The sequence below is a fragment of the Ipomoea triloba genome, chromosome 14, assembly GCF_003576645.1.
Source record: "Ipomoea triloba cultivar NCNSP0323 chromosome 14, ASM357664v1".
Lineage (NCBI taxonomy): Eukaryota > Viridiplantae > Streptophyta > Magnoliopsida > Solanales > Convolvulaceae > Ipomoea > Ipomoea triloba.
This window is the reverse complement of record NC_044929.1, coordinates 18,012,511-18,022,092: the sequence shown is the minus strand read 5'-3', so window position 1 is coordinate 18,022,092 and position 9,582 is coordinate 18,012,511. Positions and strand designations below refer to the sequence as shown.

General features: G+C 27.5%; 1 pseudogene; it reads right to left on the bottom strand.

Annotated features, from left to right (window-relative positions):
• Positions 1 to 501: 501 nt before the first annotated feature.
• On the bottom strand, positions 502 to 3,656 carry LOC116004053 (annotated as a pseudogene).
• Positions 3,657 to 9,582: the final 5,926 nt, after the last annotated feature.

The following is a 9,582-nucleotide window of genomic DNA, read 5'->3' as shown; positions in this document are numbered from 1 at the left end:
AACTTTTTAATATGAAAAAGTTTTTAAAAGTTTATAAATGTTTGTCTTACCGATATTTATAAATTCTTACAAAGTTGATGAAAGTTTAAAAGATTCTAAAAAAGTTTACAAAATCTCTACAAAAATCAATTAAAATCTATCACTTTAAAAGACTTTGAAATTCTTCATGATTGAATACACCCCCTAAATCTCTAAGGTTGCCTAATCGATGAGATTTCATAACAAAAACAAATGTTTGTTTGCCATATAAATCTCCAGGTTTTAGATCCAAGTTAGTAAGAGCACTACGCGAACTAGGAGTAGGACCATCTTCAGCAAGAGGATACTATATCAACTCCAGTTATTTGCACTGCCACACTGAATTGCAGAACTTGTGGCACAGCCCCAACTCTCCAAGGTTGTTCAATAAGGTAATTTATACTGGTGACATGGTATTATAATGTTAAATGGCAGAGAGTACTAGGATTCTATTGACATGTTTTGATGAAAATGCAATTGCAGAAGCAGCTGGAGAGTGGTTTTTTGACAGAAGTCAGTTTCAGAAGATAGATTGCCCTTACCCATGTAACAAAAGTTGCTTCCAGTCCAATTCTTGATCCAGATCTCCATGGTTGTATACAAAATGCAAGGAACTCTAGAATCTGGTAGACAGAAAATTAAATTGTTGAAGCAATTAGCCAATTACCACAGGAAACAATGAAATTTTGGGGGGAAAAGAAGATGGTTAGGGAGGATCGGAAAGGCAAAATAAAGTTTATGTTCACATATGCATAATGCTTTTGTAATTTGTACTATGTAATTCAAAAGTTCAAAACTTGTAATACTTTTCTCATCAGATACTGTAAAATGTTTCTGCTAATTGCAACTTTGCAAGAGGTCCATCTTAACACATAAGAACAATTAAAAGTAAAATAAAAAAGAGGATGTTTGTTGAGCCAGGAAGACACTTTCTTTTAGGACAGAAATATTGTTCCCTAATATCCAACAATCAAACACCTCAATAGCTAAGAAATATTTTGAGATAAAAATTTCAATTAGAGGAAGGTTGCTACAAGGAGGTACTACTACATAACCAAAATGTCAAACACAAACCTTAACATGAACACTATACACTTGACACACCCAAGCATCCCTAATTCAAAGATTTCTTCGATTTAGTTGCCATGCAAACTGGTCAAGAGTACCATTGCACGAGATGCTGGGCCTATAGAGCCATCATACCTGCATAAAGAAAACACAAGGTCTGGTTGTTGACTTCTTGTTGCAATGAAAAAAACCACAATAATTTACAATTGTGCCAATATAATTATTAATTTTCAAGGAATATGAGCTGGACCTACTTGAAGTTGGGACCAGATAACTAGATAAATAATGATGCTACAATTTGCAGGCAACAACAGTTACATCTACCTCATGATCTTATAAGACACTACAGGATTAACTTTGAATTCGTAAATTATTAATCCCTAATTACATGTTAGCATACCTTACAACACTTTTAGCATAATGTCCCTTTTAACACCATATACATAACTTCACAGTTCATTCAAAATTTTAATAAAGTACCCCCCTCCCCAATCTTTTTTCTTCCAAACCTGCAAACCTGCCTCTCCAGCTCTCCCCTAACCCCACACTTACTTCCAACATTGTTTTGTTGCTTTCAACTTACAACCAACAAAGTGGCATCAAGACTTCATACTACAGATTTGATAGAAATACCCAAAATATATCAAATGCTTACAGTCCAACCAAGAGGAATGCCGCTGTTTGCATGATAATCACACCTTCACCATCAGGTTTAGAAGTGTTCAGGCATCTTGCACAGAACCAAGTCTCATGAATTGATGTGACAAGATCTGTCAACAAAATTTCATCAACCTGAATTTATAAGTTCAAAATTAAACTGAATATAACTAAAAATATTTTACAATTCAATTTGGGAATCTATTCATTCCTACTGTGTTTACTGCAACAGTGCAACAATATCCAGCTTGTATCATGCATATATTTTTATATGTAGCTTGAGTGATATTTTCTATTCCTAGAGAATAGGAAATCTCCTTCCAGCCACACATAACCAACTAGCTTAGTGATTTTTCTAAGAGAAAAAACATAAACAATTCCATTCACTTCTCGAAGTGATGGGCCTGGGAATCCAATCATTGAATATAATGACTTAAAAACAAATGTAATAAAACTGCAGTGAGATAATGGTCAAATAACTGGAGAACTAGAGCTTCGATTACTTGATAATGGTCAAATAACTGGAGAACTAGAGCTTCGATTACTTAAAACATGAATAATAACTGGAGAACTAGAGCTTCGATTACTTAAAACATGAATCATTGTTAGAGCAACAAATTGATGAGAGTATGAGCAAACTTAAATAAATTGTGTCGACAATAGAACTTACATTGATTCTGCCCGATAAAGAAGGTCTCACTCTGGAACTTGTTTCTCTTAACAAAATTAACAAGTTGACTCAATTCCATTGTATCTGCTTTTATCCCTTCTTGTTCTGCACTATAAGAAACAAATAATCCATTATTCCAATCCAAATTCATATCCATGTGGTCTTGCAAACGAACTCAACTTCATATCTTCTACAACTATGAAGGCATATATATGAAGTTTAACTTTAATTGGTTGTGAAGCTCCAACGTTTCAGTATAACACAATTACACAAACTTTTAACTTGTTAAGAAATAATGATTTGGAAGCTTCTGCCTTATTATCAGTTGGTGACTTGGTGGTGGCTCTTTGCCACCTGATGGACCTTCGAAATCATCATTTCTTAACAAAGTTCAATAACTCACTCTCAGTAAGTGCTCAGCTCCAAAAGTAATTGTTTCATTTAGTGCTACTGGACAATACAAATACTTTTCTTTTCTCAGATCACATGCAATGGAATTAATTTTGTTACTCCGTATTATATTGGTAAATGCACTTATTGTTGATGAGAAGGAACACTTGAACAATACAATCTCAAACATTTGATGTAAATAAATACAAATGATAGGCCAGTTTCAAGAGCCAAGAGATAAATCCACTTATAACCCAGACATCACATTAAAACATTGATTTCTACAGTTATACATGAAATTTGAAGAGAGAATATATAGTTCAGCAAATAATTAATTACAACAGGGGTGCAAAAAAGTTAATTTCTCCTGATGAACGAACCATTGCATCCATCATACAAAATTTGCACGGTTGCACATCTCATAGAGCAAGAAAGAGAAATATATAGCAATGATACTACTGCTCCAGAATGTGAAACCAACAAAAATCACCATTTCACCTCAGAATGTCTTGGAAGCAGTCTATTAAAAGTACTCAAGTGCTAAAAATAATGATCTGTATAGCATAGCAACAGGAGGGAAAACTATATTACAAACTCTAATGGGCTAATACCCATGGTTACACTCATTCAACCAGCAAAAAAAAAAAAGGGTTATGCACTCACATGGTAGAAAGAAGGCGGGATGGTCCATTTGGGTCATAATTTATAAGCAAAGCAGCCTTTAAAGATTGACCTTCAAGTCACACAATCAATGTAAGTAAATTATAATCTATAAAATAGACCAGACACTTCCAGAACACAATAATGCATTTGCATTGCTCACCTGAACAACCAATTGACAATAAGGAACCATCAACAAACGGGTGATTGATTATCGATCAAAGTTCTTTAATCTTGAACAACTCGACCATGATTACACAAGCCTCTTGTGATGAAGATTAAATACTTTATGTTTTATAACTTTTTTTTTTTTTTTGTGTGTATGGCAACAGTGCATTGCTTAAATATTTATGGCCAGGATATTATCTTTTTGTTGTAAACAATTTTGATATTTAAATATATTCTCATTTTAAATTTAGATAGTGTGTACATTACAACAAAAATTAACAATACCAAAATAATAAAAACTAGCAGTTAACCCGTGCGATGCACAGACTGATATTAGATAAAGTAAAATGCAGTACGGTTAATTAAAAGAATAGAATAAGTAAAGATAAGATGAATTAAGGTAGAAAAAATTTGTGTAATATCATTAATTACAAAATTTACAAATTATTAAAAACCTCTTTGTAAACTACATTAGTAGTAGAATTACAAATTTGTTTGGATTCATCACAAACTAAAATTTTAAGTCCGTCTGGTTGACTTATTCTTGAAGCAGCCACATATAATTGACAATGGAAAAAAACATGTTTCTTTAGAATCAATCCTACATTGGAAAGTGTTTTTTCTTGACTCTTGTTGATAGTCATTGCGTATGACAACATTAGTGGAAATTGTCTTCATTGAACTTGAAAGGTAATCTTGGGTCTGATGGGGTTATAGAAAATCCCTTGATGAACCGCCGAAAGTGTCATTCTAGCAATTAAAACCTTAGTCATTCGGACTTGCCAATATGCTTCCTTCAACCACATGGTTAGCTAATTTAGAAGTTCAACTAATGTGTTAGAATTTCAACTAATGTGTTGTTATTCAGCAACTGATATACAGTGTCAGGTAAGGATATCTTAACCGATCTTATATTACAACAAACTGTGATCATAAATAAAACTAAATATTATTTTGCATTGCAGCTACAGAGAGAGGGTGAGTAACAATATGAGTGTCATGCACATAATGACCACAATTTATAAGCAAATAGTTTCAGCAACTTTAACAGCAACATGTACAAAAAGTTTAAGGTATGCATCTGTTATCCTATGTTATGTAGATGTATTTACGGTAAAGGATTAGTTCACTTATAGTTTTCTGATATCTTCACCCTTCCCATATGAATTAGCACAATAACTGGCTCTACAAAATCCTTTATGAAAAAAGGCATTACTTTCTTAACATGCTGATCCCAAACAGTGCATTTAAGTTGATTGCCACTACAAAAAAAATAAGCAAAAGCTTAGAAACATAAGGTCTGTATATCTATGTATATAAGCAACTGTTTTTAGGGCTTACTTTAAATCCTCAATGAGGAAATCTATGAGCCTAGAAGGTCTCGCAGATATCAACTTATCCAAAGGGGAGTATATTTCCACTACCCGACCAATGACATCTACAAAAAATTCCTAAACAGTTAGCAGGCCATTGTTAGTCATTAGTAGTCTAAAACTGTGTAAGAAAAGAAAGAAATAAATGGAACATATCAACCAACACAGTAGGGTTCACTGTCTTCAAAGAAGTAAAGGATTGTAAACGATACATATGTGTAGGGAAATCCAATCCTTTGTATTCTTTTACCAATGTCTCATTGAATAACTTCAACATGTGAGGACCACTGTATGTCTTATAGGTATAGTAATGTTGAACGACCAGGAAGTTTTATATACAATACACATTGCCTTCAATAAATTTATTCTGAACAGAAACATTATATTCTTGTCAGGAATATGCAGATGAACATATGATCCCTATAAATAAGAGGCAATTTATTTGTCATGCTGTATATTGTATTAGGAATGAATCAATAACTTTATTATTTTACAATCAAGTTTAAAAATACTAATATTACCTCATGGTCATGGAAAACACACTCTCTTGATTTGATCTCTTGATTACCTCTGCTTTGCAGAACATCGTAGGTACGCACAACTCTCAACTAAATGGCAACAGAGGTTTTGTTCTTCTTAATCTCGCGAACAATAATGTACATGGGAGCCATGGCCTACGACTTGCTGAGAATGAAGTTGTGAAGTTTTTTTGTATTCGATCTGCAAATGTGTAAATGAAAGTCTGAAGATGTAAGATGTATTTATATTAGTAGAAATACGTTTAAATCGATTCAGATAGCAATTGTAATCGAGGAGTCACGTCGATTACAAATCTATATATATATAATAACAGAAGTTCCTGGAAAGCTTTTCCCCCCAAAAATTGCTGGGCATTTTAGTCAAAACATAAATAATAAATTAATATAATTAAATTAAAAAATATAATGAACGAAATCAAAACATAATGAATATTTATTAACCTAGAATAAAATTAAATCAAAACATAATGAATATTTATTAACCTAGAATAAAATTAGAAGGAAGACCATGTTTTATTCAATTATTTTAAGTAATAAAATTTGTACCGTATATACATATACATGGATAGCTATTAACCTAGAATATTTATTATATACATATACATGGATAGCTATTAACCTAGAATATTTATAATTTATATAAACATGGATAGCTATTAACCTAGAATATTTATAATTTATATAACATAATGTATGTATACGTTATATAAATATTTATGTATATAATATCTATAAATATGCATATGTACGTTATAATTAATATAATAAATATTATATATCGTTAAAATTAAATGTATAATTAAAAATTATAATAGGAAAAGTCTAAAAAAAATAGAAGGAAGACCATGTTTTATTCAATTATTTTAAGTAATAAAATTTGTACCGTATATACATATACATGGATAGCTATTAGCCTAGAATATTTATAATTTATATAACATAATGTATATATTCGTTATATACATATTTATGTATATAATATCTACCAATATGTATATATACGTTTTATAATTAATATAAAAAATATTATATATGGTCAAAATTCAATTATTTTAAGTAATAAAATTTGTATCGTATATACATATATATGGATAACTATTAAGCTAGAATATTTATAATTTATATAACATCCTGTATGTATACGTTATATAAATATTTATGGATATAATATTTATGTATATAATATCTATAAATATGTATATGTACGTTATAATTAATATAATAAATATTATATATCGTTAAAATTAAATGCACAATTAAAAATTATAATAGGAAAAGTCTAATATAAAATAGAACCAAGACCATGTTTAATTGAATTATTTTAAGTAATAAAATTTGTACCGTATATACATATATATGGATAACTATTAAGCTAGAATATTTATAATTTATATAACATAATGTATATATTCGTTATATACATATTTATGTATATAATATCTACCAATATGTATATATACGTTTTATAATTAATATAAAAAATATTATATATGGTCAAAATTCAATTATTTTAAGTAATAAAATTTGTACCGTATATACATATACATGGATAGCTATTTGCCTAAAATATTTATAATTTATATAACATAATGTATGTATACGTTATATAAATATTTATGCATATAATATTTATGTATATAATATCTATAAATATGTATATGTATGTTATAGTTAATATAATAAATATTATATATCGTTAAAATTAAATGCACATTAATATAATAAATATTATATATCGTTAAAATTAAATGCACAATTAAAAATTATAATAGGAAAATCGTTAAAATTAAATGCACAATTAAAAATTATAATAGGAAAAGTCTAAAAATTAAATGCACAATTAAAAATTATAATAGGAAAAGTCTAAAATAAAATAGAACCAAGACCATGTTTAATTGAATTATTTTAAGTAATAAAATTTGTATCGTATATACATATATATGGATAACTATTAAGCTAGAATATTTATAATTTATATAACATAATGTATATATTCGTTATATACATATTTATGTATATAATATCTACTAATATGTATATATACGTTTTATAATTAATATAAAAAATATTATATATGGTCAAAATTCAATTATTTTAAGTAATAAAATTTGTACCGTATATACATATATATGGATAACTATTAAGCTAGAATATTTATAATTTATATAACATAATGTATATATTCGTTATATACATATTTATGTATATAATATCTACTAATATGTATATATACGTTTTATAATTAATATAAAAAATATTATATATGGTCAAAATTCAATTATTTTAAGTAATAAAATTTGTACCGTATATACATATATATGGATAACTATTAAGCTAGAATATTTATAATTTATATAACATAATGTATATATTCGTTATATACATATTTATGTATATAATATCTACTAATATGTATATATACGTTTTATAATTAATATAAAAAATATTATATATGGTCAAAATTCAATTATTTTAAGTAATAAAATTTGTACCGTATATACATATACATGGATAGCTATTTGCCTAGAATATTTATAATTTATATAACATAATGTATGTATACGTTATATAAATATTTATGTATATAATATTTATGTATATAATATCTATAAATATGTATATGTACGTTATAATTAATATAATAAATATTATATATCGTTAAAATTAAATGCACAATTAAAAATTATAATAGGAAAAGTCTAAAATAAAATAGAACCAAGACCATGTTTAATTGAATTATTTTAAGTAATAAAATTTGTACCGTATATACATATATATGGATAACTATTAAGCTAGAATATTTATAATTTATATAACATAATGTATATATTCGTTATATACATATTTATGTATATAATATCTACTAATATGTATATATATGTTTTATAATTAATATAAAAAATATTATATATGGTCAAAATTAAATGCATATGATTGCTCTAATAACAATCCCAGATTCAAAAGAATTAACGTGTATAGTAGATAAATTGGTTATTAAGAGAAAAGTACGGGAATGAGAATACACATTATACTCTACGATTTGACTTACTCCAACAAAGAACCACCCTAATTACCTAATTTTACCTAATTAGAATACACTCAAGGATTATATTTACTTATTTGTAATTAATAAATAATCAATCAATAATAATTATTAATCAATTATTATTATTATTTTCCAAATAAATCTCTTATGTAATAAATATCATACCACTATATAAATCAATATGAATTCAACTTATTTTACATCATTCACTATATATTAGCACTATAGTCTCATAGCATAGCAAAAAAATTATATCTATAATGGCCCCTACTTTTGTTACACTCAATAAGATAAATGCCTACAACACTGAGTGGTCAATAATAGTACGATTGATTCGTATTTACGAAGTAAAGAACAACAGAGGTGCAACCTTAGAATCTGTGCTGGAAGATGTAGAGGTATATATATATATATATATATATATATATATATATATATAATCATTTCTTGAATCATAATATATATTTTCTAATTCATATTCATATATATGTTCTATAAACCCCTCTACAAATTTGTTTATATTATTATTATTATTTATAATTTATTATTTATTATTTATTATTTGGCTTTATCAATTGTTGTTTTAAGTTTGTTTTTTTTTTCTTTCTTTTTAAAATTTTGTATATCATTGTTTTTTTTAATACGAAGTTTTATGTTTTATTTGCATTGAAAAAATAGGTAAAATTTGTTTTTTTTGGGTATATTCATTCACAATTCCTATTTTATTATTAATATATCAGGGTACCCGTATACACTTGACGTTCAAACAACTACATGTTGAAAAATTCAAGTGTATGCTTGATGAGGGATGGTTATACGGAATAAATAATTTCATTGTTTCCAATAATTCTATGGCATTCAAAACCACTCAACACAAATACATGCTCAGTTCCTTGCGGGGCACAGAAGTGATTGAACATGCAGATACCAGTTTCCCAAACAATATTTATAAATTCAAGGAGTTTGGCCAACTTAAACCAGAAGATATAATTT